Source organism: Halichoerus grypus, chromosome X (genome assembly GCF_964656455.1).
Source record: "Halichoerus grypus chromosome X, mHalGry1.hap1.1, whole genome shotgun sequence".
Taxonomy (NCBI): Eukaryota; Metazoa; Chordata; class Mammalia; order Carnivora; family Phocidae; genus Halichoerus; species Halichoerus grypus.
The window spans coordinates 69,017,636-69,033,238 of record NC_135727.1 but is presented as its reverse complement, the minus strand read 5'-3'; the positions used below and the strand labels follow the sequence as shown (position 1 = coordinate 69,033,238).

At 38.7% G+C, this 15,603-nt stretch overlaps 1 long non-coding RNA gene across 3 annotated transcripts; it reads left to right on the top strand.

Moving 5' to 3' along the window:
- Positions 1–11,272: 11,272 nt before the first annotated feature.
- Positions 11,273–15,038, top strand: LOC144380622 (uncharacterized). 3 transcript variants are annotated; one of them, XR_013444847.1, is made up of 4 exons: positions 11,273–12,464; positions 12,960–13,118; positions 13,371–13,482; positions 14,912–15,038. It is a non-coding gene; the product is annotated as an uncharacterized LOC144380622 (long non-coding RNA). The 3 variants fall into 3 exon arrangements; XR_013444848.1 differs by lacking the exon at positions 12,960–13,118 and having other exon boundaries at positions 11,276–12,464; XR_013444846.1 differs by lacking the exon at positions 11,273–12,464 and having other exon boundaries at positions 12,485–13,118.
- The last annotated feature ends 565 nt before the right edge of the window (positions 15,039–15,603 follow it).

Genomic DNA, 15,603 nt, shown 5'->3' with positions numbered 1-15,603 from the left:
TTCACTCTCTAATGACTGCTTTTTCATGAGCAACCACCTGATGGACCTGTTTATTGCACAGGGTATAAAACTTTCTTTTGAGCTCTATAGAACAGAGGCCAAGGCCTTGTTAGAGACACACACCAACCAGTCACAGGGTTAGAGTCTTTCCCCTGAACCTAGCATCAGCCACAGCTCATGCATTCAAAGACACAAACAGATAAGGAATCTAAAACACCTACAATGAATATATTAAGAGCTCTAATGGATGAAGCACCTGGGTGGCTCAGTCTGTTGAGCATCTGCCTCCGCTCAGGTCATGATCCCAGAGTCCTGGGATCGAGCCCCACATTGGGCTCCCTGCTCAGCGGGGAGCCTGCTTCTCCCTCTCTCCCTCCTGCTTGTGCTCTCTCTTGCTATCTCTCTCTCAGAAATAAATGAATAAAATCTTTATTAAAAAAAAGAGCTCTAATGGGGAAAAAATAGAAAACATGCAAGAACAGATGGGTATTGTAAATGGAAGGATGGAAACTCTGAGAAAGAATCAAAAGTAAATGGTGAAAATTAAAAATGCTAAAAGATATGAAAACTGCTTTTGATGTATACTGGACACAACTGATGAAATAATTAGTGAGCTTGAAGATATGTCTATAGAAACTTTGCAAACTGACTGAAATACAAAGAAAAAATATTTTAAAAGTAAAATACCATCAAAATATTGTAGGAGAAGTTCAAAACAAGCGACATAAACATAATCAGAATACCAAGAGCAGGAGAAAGAGAAAATGGAGCAGAAGAAAAGTTTGATGTAATGATGGCTGAGAATATTCCAAATGACAGACACCAAAACATGGATCCAGGAAGCTCAGAGAACACCAAGCAGTATAAATGCAAAAACAAAACCAAACAGAGCAGAAGAAAAAAACTGGAATATTATATTCAGGCTGAAAAAACAGACAATGGATGAAATCTTGAAAGAAGCCAGGGGAGGCAGGGAAAGGTCATAAGTAGAGGAACAATGATAAGAATCACATTGGGCTTCTGGTCAGAAGCCATGCAAACAAGAAGAGAGTGGAGTGAAATAGTTACAACGTTGAGAGAAAAGAAAATCCACCAATTGAACAATCTACATCCAGGGAAATTGTTCTTCAAAAATGAAAGCAGAATAAAAACTTCCCCAGATAAACCCAAACTGAGAGAATTCAATGACAGGAGACCTGCTGTGCACAACATGTTAAAAGAGTTTCCTCAGAGAGGAGGATAATAATAAAGGTCAAAACCTCAGATCTACATAATGAAAGGAAGAACATAGAAAAAGAAATCAATGAAAGTGAAAGAAAATCATTGATTGTTCTTATCCTTAGATGATCTAAAAGATAACTTTTCATTTAAAGTAATAGTAACAATGTATTCAATGATTATAGCATACTGGTAAATGAAGTGAATGACAGCATTGCCATGAGAGACAAGAGGGAGAAATCAGGAAAAACTCTGGGAAATCGGGAAAATCAGAGAAACTCTGTTATGATGTACCTGCACTACACATGAAGCAGCATAGTGTTATTTGAAGATGGACTTTGATCAGGTATTATAAATTCTAGGGTAATCATTTTAAAAATATTTAAAGCATAATTGTTATGCTAAAGGTGGAGACAAAATGGAATCATATAAAGTGCTCAGTTGATCCCAGAGAAGCCAGTAAAAGAGGGGGAGAAAAGAAAAAGAACAAGTGTAATGAATAGAAAACAGTTACAAACATAGTAGATATTACTCTATGTCAATAGCCGCGTAAAATGCGAATGGTCTAAATACACGAATTCAAAGGCATATTTTCACAGTGGATAAAAAAATACAAGACCCAACTATATGTTGTCTATGAGAAACACGATTTATATATAAAGGGAAGAAGAAATGCCTCAAATCAATGATGTCAGATTCAATTTTAAGAAATGAGGGAAAATTCAAACCAAAGTAGAGCCAAATCCAAGCCAAAGTAAAGAAGAAAGGGACTAGTAAACATCAGAGCAGAAATCAGTAAAACAGAAAACAGGAAAACAATAGAGAAAATCAACAAAATAAAAGCTATTTCCTTTGAGAAAATCAATAAAACTAATAAGCCTTTAGGTTAACTGTTCAGGGAAAAGAGAGAGAAGACACAAATTACCAGTATCACAACAAGGCTGATGACATCAGGACAGAACCTGCAGATATTAAAATGATAATAAGGAAATATTGTGAAAAACTCTATGCCGGTAAATTTGACAACTTGGTTAAAATGGACAGATTTCTTGAATTATACAAACTGCCAAAGTTCATTCAATAAGAAATAGAAAACCTGGGAAGAGTCTTGTATCTACTAAGGAAACTGAATTTATAATTACAAATATTCCCACAAAGAAAATAGCAGATAGCTCCACTGGTGAAATGCACCAAACCCTCAAGGAACAAATAGTACCAATTTAACATAAGCTCTTTCAGATGACTTCGTTTTAATGTTCATGCTCATTCTATCATGCCAGCCTCGCTCTGACACCAAAAACCAGAAAAAGACATTACAAGGAAGGAAAAGTATAGACCAACATCACTTATGAACAAGACGGAAAATTACTGAAGAATACGTTAACAAATCAAATTTAAACAATACATGTAAAAAAAAAAAATTCATCATTACCAAATGGGGTTTATCCTAGGAATACGATGTTCACCTGACTTTCAAAAATCAGATAATGCAATTCACCATGTTAACAAACTAAAATCAGAAAAACCATATGATAGTCTCAACAGAGCATTTACAAAATCCAACACCGTTTCATGATAAAAACTCTCACCTAACTGGGAAAGGAGGGGAGCTTACTCAACCGGATCCTGGACACTTAGGAATATCCAACACCTAACATCGTACTTAATGGTAAAAGACTGAATTATTCCCCCCTGAGATCAGGCACACTCACCTGATGTCCACACGCACCACATCTATGGAAGTGCTAGCCAGGGCAAAAAGGCATAAAAGAGAAATAAAAGGCACCCACGTTGGAAAAGAAGAAGTAAAATGATCTCTCTTTGAAGATGTTGTGGTCTGATAGACATAAAATCTTCAGGAACACTCACACACACATACACGCACAAACACACACACATACACCCAAGCAATTAGACTAAGTCAGTTTAGTCAGGTTGCAGGATACAATACAACGTCAATATATAATTGGTGTATTTGGATATCCTGTAACAAGCAGTGAGAAATTGAAATAAATTCACAACTGCATCAGAAAATATTAAAGTATGAAATACTTAGGGATGATACTTTCAAGGTATATACCCTGACACTACTGTTGGGAGAAACTAAAGGAAACATAAACAAATGGAAAGATATTTCATGCTCATTGTGTCAGGAGACGCAACATAGTTAACATGCCCATTCTCCCCAGATTGACCTATAGGAGCAACGCAACCCCATTCAAAATCCCAGAAGGAATGTTTTGTAGAAATTGACAAGAATATTCTGAGTTCCACATGGGATTACAAAGGATGTACAATAGCCAGTATAACCTTAAAAAACGAGGAACAAAGGTGGAGAGTTAACAATACTTGATTTCAAGACTTACTGTCAAGCAACAGTTATCAAAACACTGTGATACTGGCATAAGGAGAGACAAATGGGCCATTAGAACAGAAGAGATGATGCAGAAATAAACCCACCCATGTAAAGACAACTAATTTTTGACACAGATACAAAGGCAATTCAGTGTAGAAAGGAGAGTCTTTCAAGAAGTGGTGGTAGCACATCAGATATTCCTACTCCCCAAATGTGGGCACTGATCAATACCTCTTACTATATGCAGGCAAAAATTGACTCAAAATGGATCATAGACCTAAATGTAAGCTTAAGAAAATTCTAGAGGAAAACATACAGAAACCTCTTCTGAACTTGTGTTAGGCCAAGTTTTCTTAGATACGACATAAATCTGATCAAGGGCTGTTATCCAGAATATACCGAGAGAACTTTCAAAACTCAATATTAAGAATACAAACAACCATGTAAGAGGTGGACAAAAGATTAGAACAGATGGTTCGCCAAAGAAGATACATGGATGGGAAATATGCACATGAACACATGTTCAACACCTCAGGCCGTTAAGAAAATACAACTAAAAACCACAATTTGATACCACATTTAAAAAGAGTCTCCATAAGTAACAATACTTATATCAGGCGAAATAGATTTTAAAACAAAGACTGTAGCGAGAGACAAAGAAAGACGCTATATAATAATAAAGGGCACAATCCAACAAGAAGATATACCAATTGTAAATATTTATGTACCCAACATGGGAGCACCCAAATACATAAAAGAGTTAATAACAAGCATAAAGGAACTCATTGATAATAATACAATAATAGTAAGGGACTTTACCACCCCACTGACATCAATGGACACATCATCTAAGCAGAAAATCAATACGGAAACAATGGCTTTGAATGACACACTGGACCAGATGGATTTAACAGATATATCCAGAACACTGCATCCTAAAACAGCAGAATACACATTCTTTTCAAGTGTACATGGAACATTCTCCAGAATAGATCACATATTAAGCCACAAAACAAGCCTCAACAAATTCAAAATGATCAAAGTCATAACCTCCATCTTTTCTGACCGCAAACTTTGAAACTTGAAGTCAACCACAAGAAAAAAACCTGAAAAGACCGCAAATACATGGAGGTTAAATAACATGCTGCTAAACAACGAATGGGTCAACCAGGAAATGAAGGAAGAAATTAAACACACACACACACACACACACACACACGAAAACAAATGAAACTGAAAACACAATGGTGCAAAACCTTTGGGATGCAGCAAAAGAGGTTCAAAGTGGGAAATTTCTAGCAATAAAGGCCTACCTCAGGAAGCAAGAAAAATCTCAAATAAACAACCTAACCTTACACTTAAAGGAGCTGGGAAATGAAGAACAAACAAAACCCCAAACCAGCAGAAGGAAGGAAATAATAAAGATTAGATCAGAAACAAATAATACAGAAAATTAAAAAAAAAGTTGAGAACATATGTGAAACCAGGAGCTGGTTCATTGAAAAAAAATCATTAAAATTGATAAACCTCTAGCCAGACTTATCTAGAACAAAAAAGGACTCAAACAAATAATGTCACAATTAAGAGAGGAGAAACAACAACCCACATCACAGAAATACAAATAATCCTAAGAGGTTATTATGGAAAACTATATGCTAACAAATCAGACACCCTAGAAGAAATAGATAAATTCCTAGAAACATATAAACTACCAAAACTGAGACAGGAGGAAACAGAAAATTTGAACAGACCTGTAACCAGCAAAGAAATTGAATCCGTAATCAAAGAACTCCCAATGAACAAAAGTCCAGGACCAGATAGTTTCACAGGCAAATTCTATCAAACATTTAAAGAAAAGTTAATACCTATCGTTCCTAAACTATTCCTAAAAATAGAAGTGGAAGGAAAACTTCCAAATTCGTGCTATGAGGCCAGCATTACCCTGATTCCAAAACGAGATAAAGACATGACTAAAAAGCAGAACTACAGGCCGATATTCCTGATGAACATAGATGCAAAAATTCTCAATGAAATGCTAGCAAACCACATTAACAATACATTTTAAAAAATCATTCACCACGATCAAGTGGGATTTTTTTCTGGATTGCAAGGGTGGTTCAACATTTGCAAATCAATGAATGTGATACATCACATCAATAAGAGAAAGGATAAGAACCACATGATCCTCCCAAGAGATGCCGAAAAAGCAACTGACAATGTTCAACATCCATTCATGATAAAAAGCCTCCACAAAATAGGTTTAGAGGGAAAATACCTCAACCACAATAAAGGTCATCTATGAAAAACGCACAGCTAACATCATCGTTAATGGGGAAAAACTGAGAGCTTTTCCCCGAAGCCCAGGAACAAGACAAGGATGTCCACTCTCATCACTTTTATTCAACATAGTGCTAGAAATGCTAGCCACAGCAATCAGACAATGAAAAGAAACAAAAGGCATCCAAATTGGTGAGGAAGAAGTAAAACTTTCATTATTTGCAGATGACATGGTACTATATATAGGAAACCTGAGAGACTCCACCAAAAAAATGGCTAGAAGTGGTAAACAAATTCAGTAAAGTTGCAGGACATAAAATAAATGTACAGAAATCAGTTGCATTTCTATACGCCAATAATGAAGCAGCAGAAAGAGACATTAAGAAAACAATCCCATTTTCAATTGCACCCAAAATAATAAGATACCTAGGAATAAACCTAACCAAAGAGGTGAAAGACCTGGACTCTGAAAACTAGAAAACATCGATGAAAGAAATGAAAGATGCCACAAAGAAATGGAAAGACGTTCCATGCTCATGGATTGGAAGAACAAATATTGTTAAAATGTCTATACTACCCAAAGCAATCTACACATTTAATGAAGTCCTATGAAACTGCCAATAGCATTTTTCACAGAACGAGAACAAAACAATCTTAAAATTTGTGTGAATCCACAAAAGATCCCAAGTAACCAAAGCAACCTTGAAAAAGAAAAGGAAAACAAAGCCGGAGACATCACAATTGTGGGTTTTGAGTTATATTACAAAGCTGTAGGGATCAAAGCAGTATGGTAATGGCACAAAAATAGACACACACAGATCAATGGAACACAATAGAAAACCCAGAAATGTATGCACAACCATATGGTCATTTAATCTTCGACAAAGCAGGAATGAACAGCTGGTGGGAAAATGAATGTCTCCCCAACAAATGGTGTTGGGATAACTGGAGAGAAACATGTAAAAGAATGAAACTGGACCAATACACAAAAATAAATTTCTTACACCATACACAAAAATAAATTCAAAATGGATTAAAGACCTAAATGTGACACCAGAAACCATAGAACTCCTAGGAGAGAACACAGGCAATAACTGCTTTGACATTGGCTGTAGCAAATTCTTTCTCCATATGTCTCTGGAGGCAAGGGAAAGAAAAAAAAAATAAACTACTAGGACTACATCAAAATAAAAAAAGAAAAGCTCCTGCACAGTGAAGGAAACAATCAACAAAACTAAAAGACAACCTACAGAATGGGAGAAGATATTTGCAAATGACATATCCCATAAAGGGCTAGTATCCAAAATATATAGAGAACTATTAAAAATTCAACTCCCCAAAGACAAATAACCCAATTTTAAAAATGGGCAAAAGACGTGAACAGACATTTCTCCAAAGAAGACATCCAGATGGCCAATAGACACATGAAAAGATGCTCGACGTCACTCACCATCAGGGAAATGCAAATCAAAACCACAGTAAGAGGGGCGCCTGGGTGGCTCAGTCTGTTAAGCATCTGCCTTTGGCTCAGGTCGTGATACCGGGGTCCTGGGATCCAGCCCTGTGTCGGGCTGCCTGTTCAGCAGGGAGCCTGCTTCTCCCTCTCCCTCTGCCCCCCCCAAACCTCCCCCCCCACTCATGCTCTCTCTCGCTAGCTCTCTCTCTCTCAAATAAAAAAACCATAATGAGATACCACCTCACACCTGTCAGAATGGTTAAATTAACAACACAAGAAACAACAGGTGTTGGTGAGGATGTGGAGAAAAAGGAAGCCTCGTGCACTGTTGGTGGAAATGCAAACTGGTGCAGTCACTGTGGAAACCAGTATGGAGGTTCCTCAAAACATTCAAAATAGAACTACCCTATGAGCCAGCAATCACACTAATGTGTATTTACCCAAAGAATACAGGACCACTAATTCAAAAGGATACACGCACCCTTATGTTTATAGCAGCATTGTTTGCAATAGCCAAGATATGGAAGCAGCCCAAGTGTCCATCGACTGATGAGTCGATAAAGAAGAGGTGGTATATATACACAATGGAGTATTACTCAGCCATAAATAAGAAAGAAATTTTGACATTTGCAGTGACATGGATGGAGCGAAAGACTATAATGCTAAGCAAAATAAGTCTGACAGGAAAGGACAAATACCATATGATTTCACTCGTATGTGGAATTTAAGAAACAAAACACATAAGCAAAGTGAAAAGAGAGAAACAGACTATTAATTATAGAGAAAAATCTGATGGTTACCAGAGGGGAAGTGGATGGTGGGCTGGGTTAAATAGGTGATGGGGATTAAGGCGTGCACCTATTGTGATGAGCCCAGGGTAATGTATGGAAGTGTTGAATTACTATATTGTGTACCTGAATCTAAAATAACACTATGTTAAATCTCTGGAATTTAAATTAAAACTTAAAAAACAAAATAAAAATAAAAACTGAAGATCAAATATAAACGGAAAGAGCCTCATTGACCTGTGGGACATTATCAAATCACCAAATCTACATGTCCTTGGTGCCTCTGAAGAAAAAAGAGGGAGGGACAGACAGGAAAGTATTTGAAGATATAATGGTAGAAAGTGTTCCAAATATGAGGCAAAACCAAAAACTCACAACTCCAAGATGGTCTTTGAATTTAAGGCCCACCATAAACCAATTGCTCTGAAAACAAAAATTAAGTGTCAAAAGCAGGCCGAGAAAAAGACACCTTATGGAAAAGGGAGCAAAGGTAAGAATGACTTTTGTCTTCTTGTCTGCAAAAATAAAACATGGAACAATCAGGGCATTGTTGCATAAATTTGTTTGTCATTAATGCAGACTTTAGTAAAATAGAAATAACTTGATCTGCATGTGTTTACCTGTTCTGTGAATGTGGAAAGTCACAGGAAAATGCAAAGTGCATGATACCACTTTTGACAAGAAGAAGGAGAAAGACAGGAAGAAAGAAAGGAAGAAAGACAGAAAGACAGGAAGGAAGGAAGCAAGGAAGAAGAAGGAAAGAAAGTTAGCTATTCAGGAAAATGTCAACCTGTTTTTATAGATTTGTATGAACTTGAGAACAGTGTAAAAGAAAAAAAACAAAAACAGACATTATTGTTTTCTGTAACCCCCAGAGTCTGGGGTTGGTGGGGGTTGTGACAGGAAGAGGATGGATTGTCAACCACTATTCATATATCTGTGTACTGCCCCACCCGTCTTAACAGCATGGGGTATATTTGTGGATCCTGATAAAGCCAAAGGGAGACGCTTAGTGAAGCATAACATAGTGGTCGCCAGGACCAACTCTGGAATGAGACTGCCTTTCTTTGAATCGGATTCCAGGCTCTGCTTCTTACACTTTGTGAGACCTCGGTGGGCAGGTTATTTAAATACTTGCTACTGAAGGTTTCCTGGGTGTAAAATGAAGATTATAATAACACCCATTTTATAAGTTGTTATAAGATTAAATGGTTTAATGATCAATTGCCTGGCAGCCATTTAATATGCGTGTGTGTGCATGTGTGTGAGAGAGAGAGAGACAGAGACAGAGGGAGAGGGAAAGAGAAAGTGGGAGAGAGAGGGAGGGAGAGAGTTTGATGCCTAAGTCAAATATAAATGAAACTCAAATGCAGCAGACCCTTTAGAAGTTAATGGAATAAGGTAAAAGGGAGGATTTGAACTTGATACTAGGATTAATCTCCTTCTAGTGGCCCAGCCTACATTTGGTGAAGAAATGTGGCTCTATGTTCAACATTATTAGAGATTCATTGAAAGGTAAAAGCAGAAAAGATTGGATTAGTTTTCCAGAAGTGGATATAAATGATTATGAGTCTGATTGGAAGAGGAGGTAGAAAGGAGGTAAAGAAGTTGAGGGAAGGGGAGGATAGGCATGGCAATATACTCATTTTATAGAAAATCAAGGTAAACTGACTAAGGTATATGCAAAAAAAAAAAAAAATAGCTGAGGGTTACACCGTACAGAAAAATAAATTCAAAATGGATGAAAGACCTAAATGTGAGACAGGAAACCATCAGAATCCTGGAGAACACAGGCAGAAACCTTTTTGACCTCGGCCATAGCAACTTCTTATTAGACACATTGCCAGAGGCAAGGGAAACAAAAGCAAAAATGAACTTCATCAAGATAAAAAGCTTCTGCCCAGTGAAGGAAACAATCAACAAAACAAAAAGGCAGCCTACGGAATGGGAGAAGATATTTGCAAGCAACATATCTGATAAAGGATTAGTATCCAAAATCTATAAAGAACTTACCAAACTCAACACCCAAAAACCAAATAATCCAGTTCAGAAGTGGGCAGAAGACATGAATAAACACTTTTCCAAAGAAGACATCCGGACGGCTAACAGACACATGAAAGGATGCTCAACGCCGCACACCATCAGGGAAATGCCAGTCAAAACTACAATGAGATAAAGCCTCAAACCTGTCAGAATGGCTAAAATCAACAACACAAGAAACAAGAGTTGGCAAAGATGTGGAGAAAAAGGAATCCTCGTGCACTGTGGGTGGGAACGCAAACTGGCACAGCCACTCTGGTGGACAGTTTGGAGGTTCCTCCAAAAGTTAAAAATTGAACTACCCTACGATCCCGCAACTTCACTATTAGGAATGTACCCAAACGATACAAAAATACAGATTCAAAGGGGTACATGCACCCCAATGTTTTATAGGAGCATTATCAACAATAGCCAACCTGTGGAGAGTGCCCAAGTGTCCATCGACTGATGAATGAATAAAGAAGATGAGGGGTGAATATATATATACACACACACATATGTATGTATATATATCTATATATATACGGTATATATACATATACATATACATGTGTATATGTATATATATATATATATATATATATATATATTATTTAGCCATCAAAAAGAATGAAATTTTGCCATTTGCAATGATGTGGATGGAGCTAGAGTGTATTATGCTAAGTGAAATAAGTCAGAGAAAGACAAATACCATATGATCTCACACATATGTGGAGTTTAAGAAAGAAAACAGATGAACATATGGGAAGGGGGAAAAGACAAAATGGAGAGAAGGAAACAAGCCATAAGTGACTCTTAATGTTGGAGAACAAACTGATGGTTGATGGAGGGAGGTGGGTGGGGGATGGGCTAGATGGGGGATGGGTATTAGAGAGGGCAATTGTTGTGATGAGTACTCGGTGTGGTATGTAAGTGATGAATCACTGAATTATGCTCCAGACACCAATATTGCACTGTATGGTAACTAACAAAATTTTTCAAAACTAAAATAAGGTTACCAGAGTCACCAATAGAGGAACTAAACATCAAAAGAAGGTATAGAAGCCAAGAGAAAGAAAGTGAGGGCAGATTGAAGACACATGAGTGAGTTAAATTCTCCTCTGTAAGCAGAATGTGGTCAACTGATGATGTTTGAAGTTGATGAATTATTGAAATAGCAGATTAAGCACTTTATCTAGAGGTAAGAGGGTAAGTGCCAGAACAGTGCAAACAGGAATTATTAAAATGCTCTACCCTGGGAAGCACAATAAGGGGTTGAGAAGTGATGGGGTCTTGAACCTTTGCTTTTTGTCATAAGCTCCTTTGTACTTTCTGGTCATCACTATTTTATTTACCATGTGCATGACTTCCTTTCAGTGAGAACAATGCTTTTCTTTTTCTTTTTCTTTTTCTTTTTTAAAGAACGGTTTTTTAAAAGACGGTGTGTATGTTCGGTAGGAGGTCCTATGGTTAACCACTGTGACTTTAGCAAGACTTTCCCATATGGAAGGAGATTTCATTGTACATTTATTATATAGAGTGGGAACTTAAATTGCTCAACAACTCATAGTATTGAGAATCAGCCATTCACACATCCATAACCCATGAATGTGTCAAAGCACCATTGTGAATGTTCCAGAGATATCATGGAGACATCAAAATGCATTCAGTATCCTACAGCAAAGAAGTTGAAGGAGTGTATCACCTAACAGTAATTTATGTCCAAATTGTCCCCAAAAAGGGTGCTTGAAGGGATGAATAGCAGTTGAGGGAAAATTCACTCGTGACTCAATATCCCCATTTCATTGAGATTGTATTATCAAATCTTCTGGGTGGTTTTCTTGAGTACGGAGAATGGCATGCTTTCCTGTGTTGACTTGTAAAGTCCTCGGACCTCAGGGAAAATAAATAAATGGATTATAAAAAGGTCCTAAGGTTGGGAGAACTAAGGAAAACCTGAATGAGGGTGTAAGAAAAGTGAGTTCAGGCTGGGGAATCAGGCAGTTGCCTGGAGCAAAATCCAGTCATAACCTGGGATGTGACTCAGAGGATCAGACTCCCTCTGAACTGACACTTTGCTCCTGGTTAGAGAGGAAAAGCCAGGCTTCCTTGGACACCAGAAAGGAAAGACACTGAGACTTCAAAAACCAGCTGAACAAGGATATCCTCAAGACAGAGGGAAATGGCATTAATAAGGAGTCTCTTGTGTTGGGCATTGAATGCATGCCAGGCACTGTGACAAACATTTCCCATATATTATCACTTTTCATCCTTAACAACTATCCCCTTGTACAGATGAAGACTCCAAAGCTAAAGAAACAAACAAAAAAGGTAAAGCAACTTGGACAAGGTAAGCACAGCTAGTAAGTCATGGCCTGGGGCATATCTACAGGTATATTTTTATAAGATCATGTCTGTAAACTGCCTAAGATTATGACAATGAAGGGCATTAGTTAAAATCGTAAGCATATGTTGGAAGGAGAATTGGTCCCCAGGGACAAACATGCCTGAAATGCTCTATAAAAATCATCAGTCGAGATAGCCCTTTGTTCTTGGTTCCTAAGCAGGGTTGGGGCAAAAACTACTTGTTATAAAGGAAATCCCTAAGAACCTTAGTTAGGGTTTCTGAAACTCAAACTCAGAGCACGTACTGAGGCTCAGAGTGGTTACGTGTTTTGCTCTGGGATTCTGACATTCCAAGTCCATTTGACTCCAAGACCCATCTTCTTTGAGGAATTTTGGCTCAGGAATTTAGGAATATACAGTGACTGCTAGCAGTATAGGCTTCTTCATTTCTCATGACCATCCTGAGCCCAAATATCACCAATTATGTTCCCTTTTGCAGACCCGGTCTGCTTCTGAGAGATCAACAAGGAAAGGGTCAAAGAAATGCTCAACCTCAGGGAAAGAGTGAGGGGAAAGAGGCAGAGAGGAAAAGAAACAAGAGGGAGAAACCGAGGACTTGCTTGTCTCTTGCCTTTAATCACACCCCAAAGTGACCTAGGTATGTGCCCTATTGAGGTGGGGAGGAACAGAGGGGAATGGGACTGGGGACAGTTCCAAAAGAGATGGTAGCTGTATTTTGTATTGTTTTATTGTCCTAAAATCTAAACGTCTGAAACAAAAATAGGACAAATGTTGCGTTTTGGGGGGTTTTGTTTGTTTTTTTCATTCTAAGGGACATGTACTTGGGTGAGTGTTCTGTGACTTGCTGTAACTTTCTGTATGTTTAAAAACCTGTTTATGATTTCAAAAGGATCAAGAAAGACAGATTCAGGTAGGCAGAAGCCCTCAGGAAGAATCAAGCTTGGATCCTGGAGTGGTCAAGAGTATTCTAAGAAGGCCCACAGTGACCAGGATATAGAAAGGTGAGAATGGGGAGGTTGGCAAGGGCCAGGTCATGCAGCTCATTATATTTAAGCCACATTGAGGAGTTTGTACTTTCGTCAAAGTGAAATGGGGAGACCTTCTGGGGTTTTGAGTAGGGGAGGCAAGAAGAGCCATTCATTTTTCAGAAAGATCAGTCTGGCTACTGAATGGAGAAGGCGGTTTGGAGGAAGCAGGCAACCAGTTAGGAGGTTTTAGCAGAACCCATGAGAGACATAATGGTGGACTCCAGTGGAGTTGGAGAGGTTCAAGTGGTGTTTGGAAGCAGAGGTGATAGGAATTGCTGAAAGATGAGAGAGTGGCCAGGGGAAGATGTGGGAGTGGGAGAGGAAGGAAATAGGGGTGCCTCTTCATTTTTATTTCACTTTAATACCCAGATGGGTGGTGGAGCTATTCGTCAAGAAGGGGAAGGCTTCTGTGGAAGGAGCAAAGTGAGGGAGTGTAGGAATCCAGAGGTGAAAGAAGTTCAGGAATTCCATTTTTGCCATTTAAGGATGAAATGTCCACGAGACATCCAGGTGGAGATGTCAAATAGGCAGACAAATAAGTATGAGATCACAACCTCCTATTTCCACCCCCCCCCACACACACATACAAATGGGACCTTGTACTGTCCCCTTCTCTGCAATCCTCTCTCACTTAATAATAGCATATTTTGGAGGTCCCCCTAAATCAGTCCATATGGACATAATTCATACTTGCTAGTGGTTGCATAATAATCCATGGACTGGCTGCACTGCAATGTCTTCAGTCATTCCCCAAATGATGAGTGTTTGCTTTGTGTCCTAGTTTGCCCAATATGAACCTTCCCGCGATAAACATGCTCCTGCATATGTCCTGATGTCCTGGGGCTCTTATTTCTATAGGTCCGATCCCCACTCCTTCCCTGCCCCACATATCTGTCTTCCCTAACATTTCACTTTATGAGGATCCAAAGGACCGTTTGCTCAATGTGCTGTATTTACTCAAGACAATATAATAATCATTGTTATTATTTGTTATATAACAGGGGCACATCCAAACACTTTCCAATTCTTCCTAAATTAAAGCCTAAGGCTGCTTTTTGGTTGGCTTGTATCTCATAATTATTTTCATTTGGGGGGAATTTGAGGGGACAGTGTGAATTGACAGAAATGATTTCCCTACTCCAAAACACAGTTATACTTTCATTCTCTTTTCCCCGGGCATCCTTCCTACAGCCATGCCAACGAGAAATTCATGGGAAGAGACTTCTTTATGTAGATCACTGTTTTCGGTGTTTTGATTCATTGTTGTATGTGGAGTTGATCTGTTCCTCTCCCCATTAGAACACCCCCCCCCCCGTCCCCTACCTTCTTCCATTCTTTTCTACTCCTTTCCCCTGCTCTCTGAACTGCATTCCCACTCCTTTCCATTTCTCCCTCCTGATAGGAAGAAGGAAGTGGGCCACATGAAATGGAAGACCAGTGCTGGCTCCAAACACTCTCGAAATGTCTCCGGATCTGAACCTATCTCCTTTTAAAGCTCCACTGAGAAATAAACAGAAAGAGAAGCTAAACTCTAGCACACAAAGTCTCTTGCTGTCCCGTTTTAAACCAACTCCCATGCACGTGCTGCCAGGAGCACTGAAAGCAGGACCTGAGTGAGGACACTGAGGCTGGACCATGCAAGTCAGGTTTGGGGCCAGCCCTTTTTTTAACACCCAGTCCCTCTCAATCTCTTCTGCTGGCTTCTCATCCTCAACTTAACTTCTAAATGTGGGCGTGTTTCAGGGAATAGCCCTGCACCTTCTTCCCCTGACTATCCTCTCTCTCTAGGGGGTCCCGCCCAGTCTCCTGGCTTTAAATACCATATCTGTGCCCTGTTCTCTCAATAATTCAGTCTCGCCAGCCTATATGGATGACAAATAGACTTCAGACACTTAACATGTGCAAATAAGAGCTCTTGACACCCCCCAACTGTTTTTTTCTCCCTTCTCCAAACCTACCACACCCACTCCCCATTTTGCCTATGACCATACACAACACCTCCATGATCAAGACTTGAAAGAAAATATTCTTATAGTAATCATTCATTTCTTAAGTTTGTTTACCAACTGCCTTCAATGCATCAGCAAGTGATGT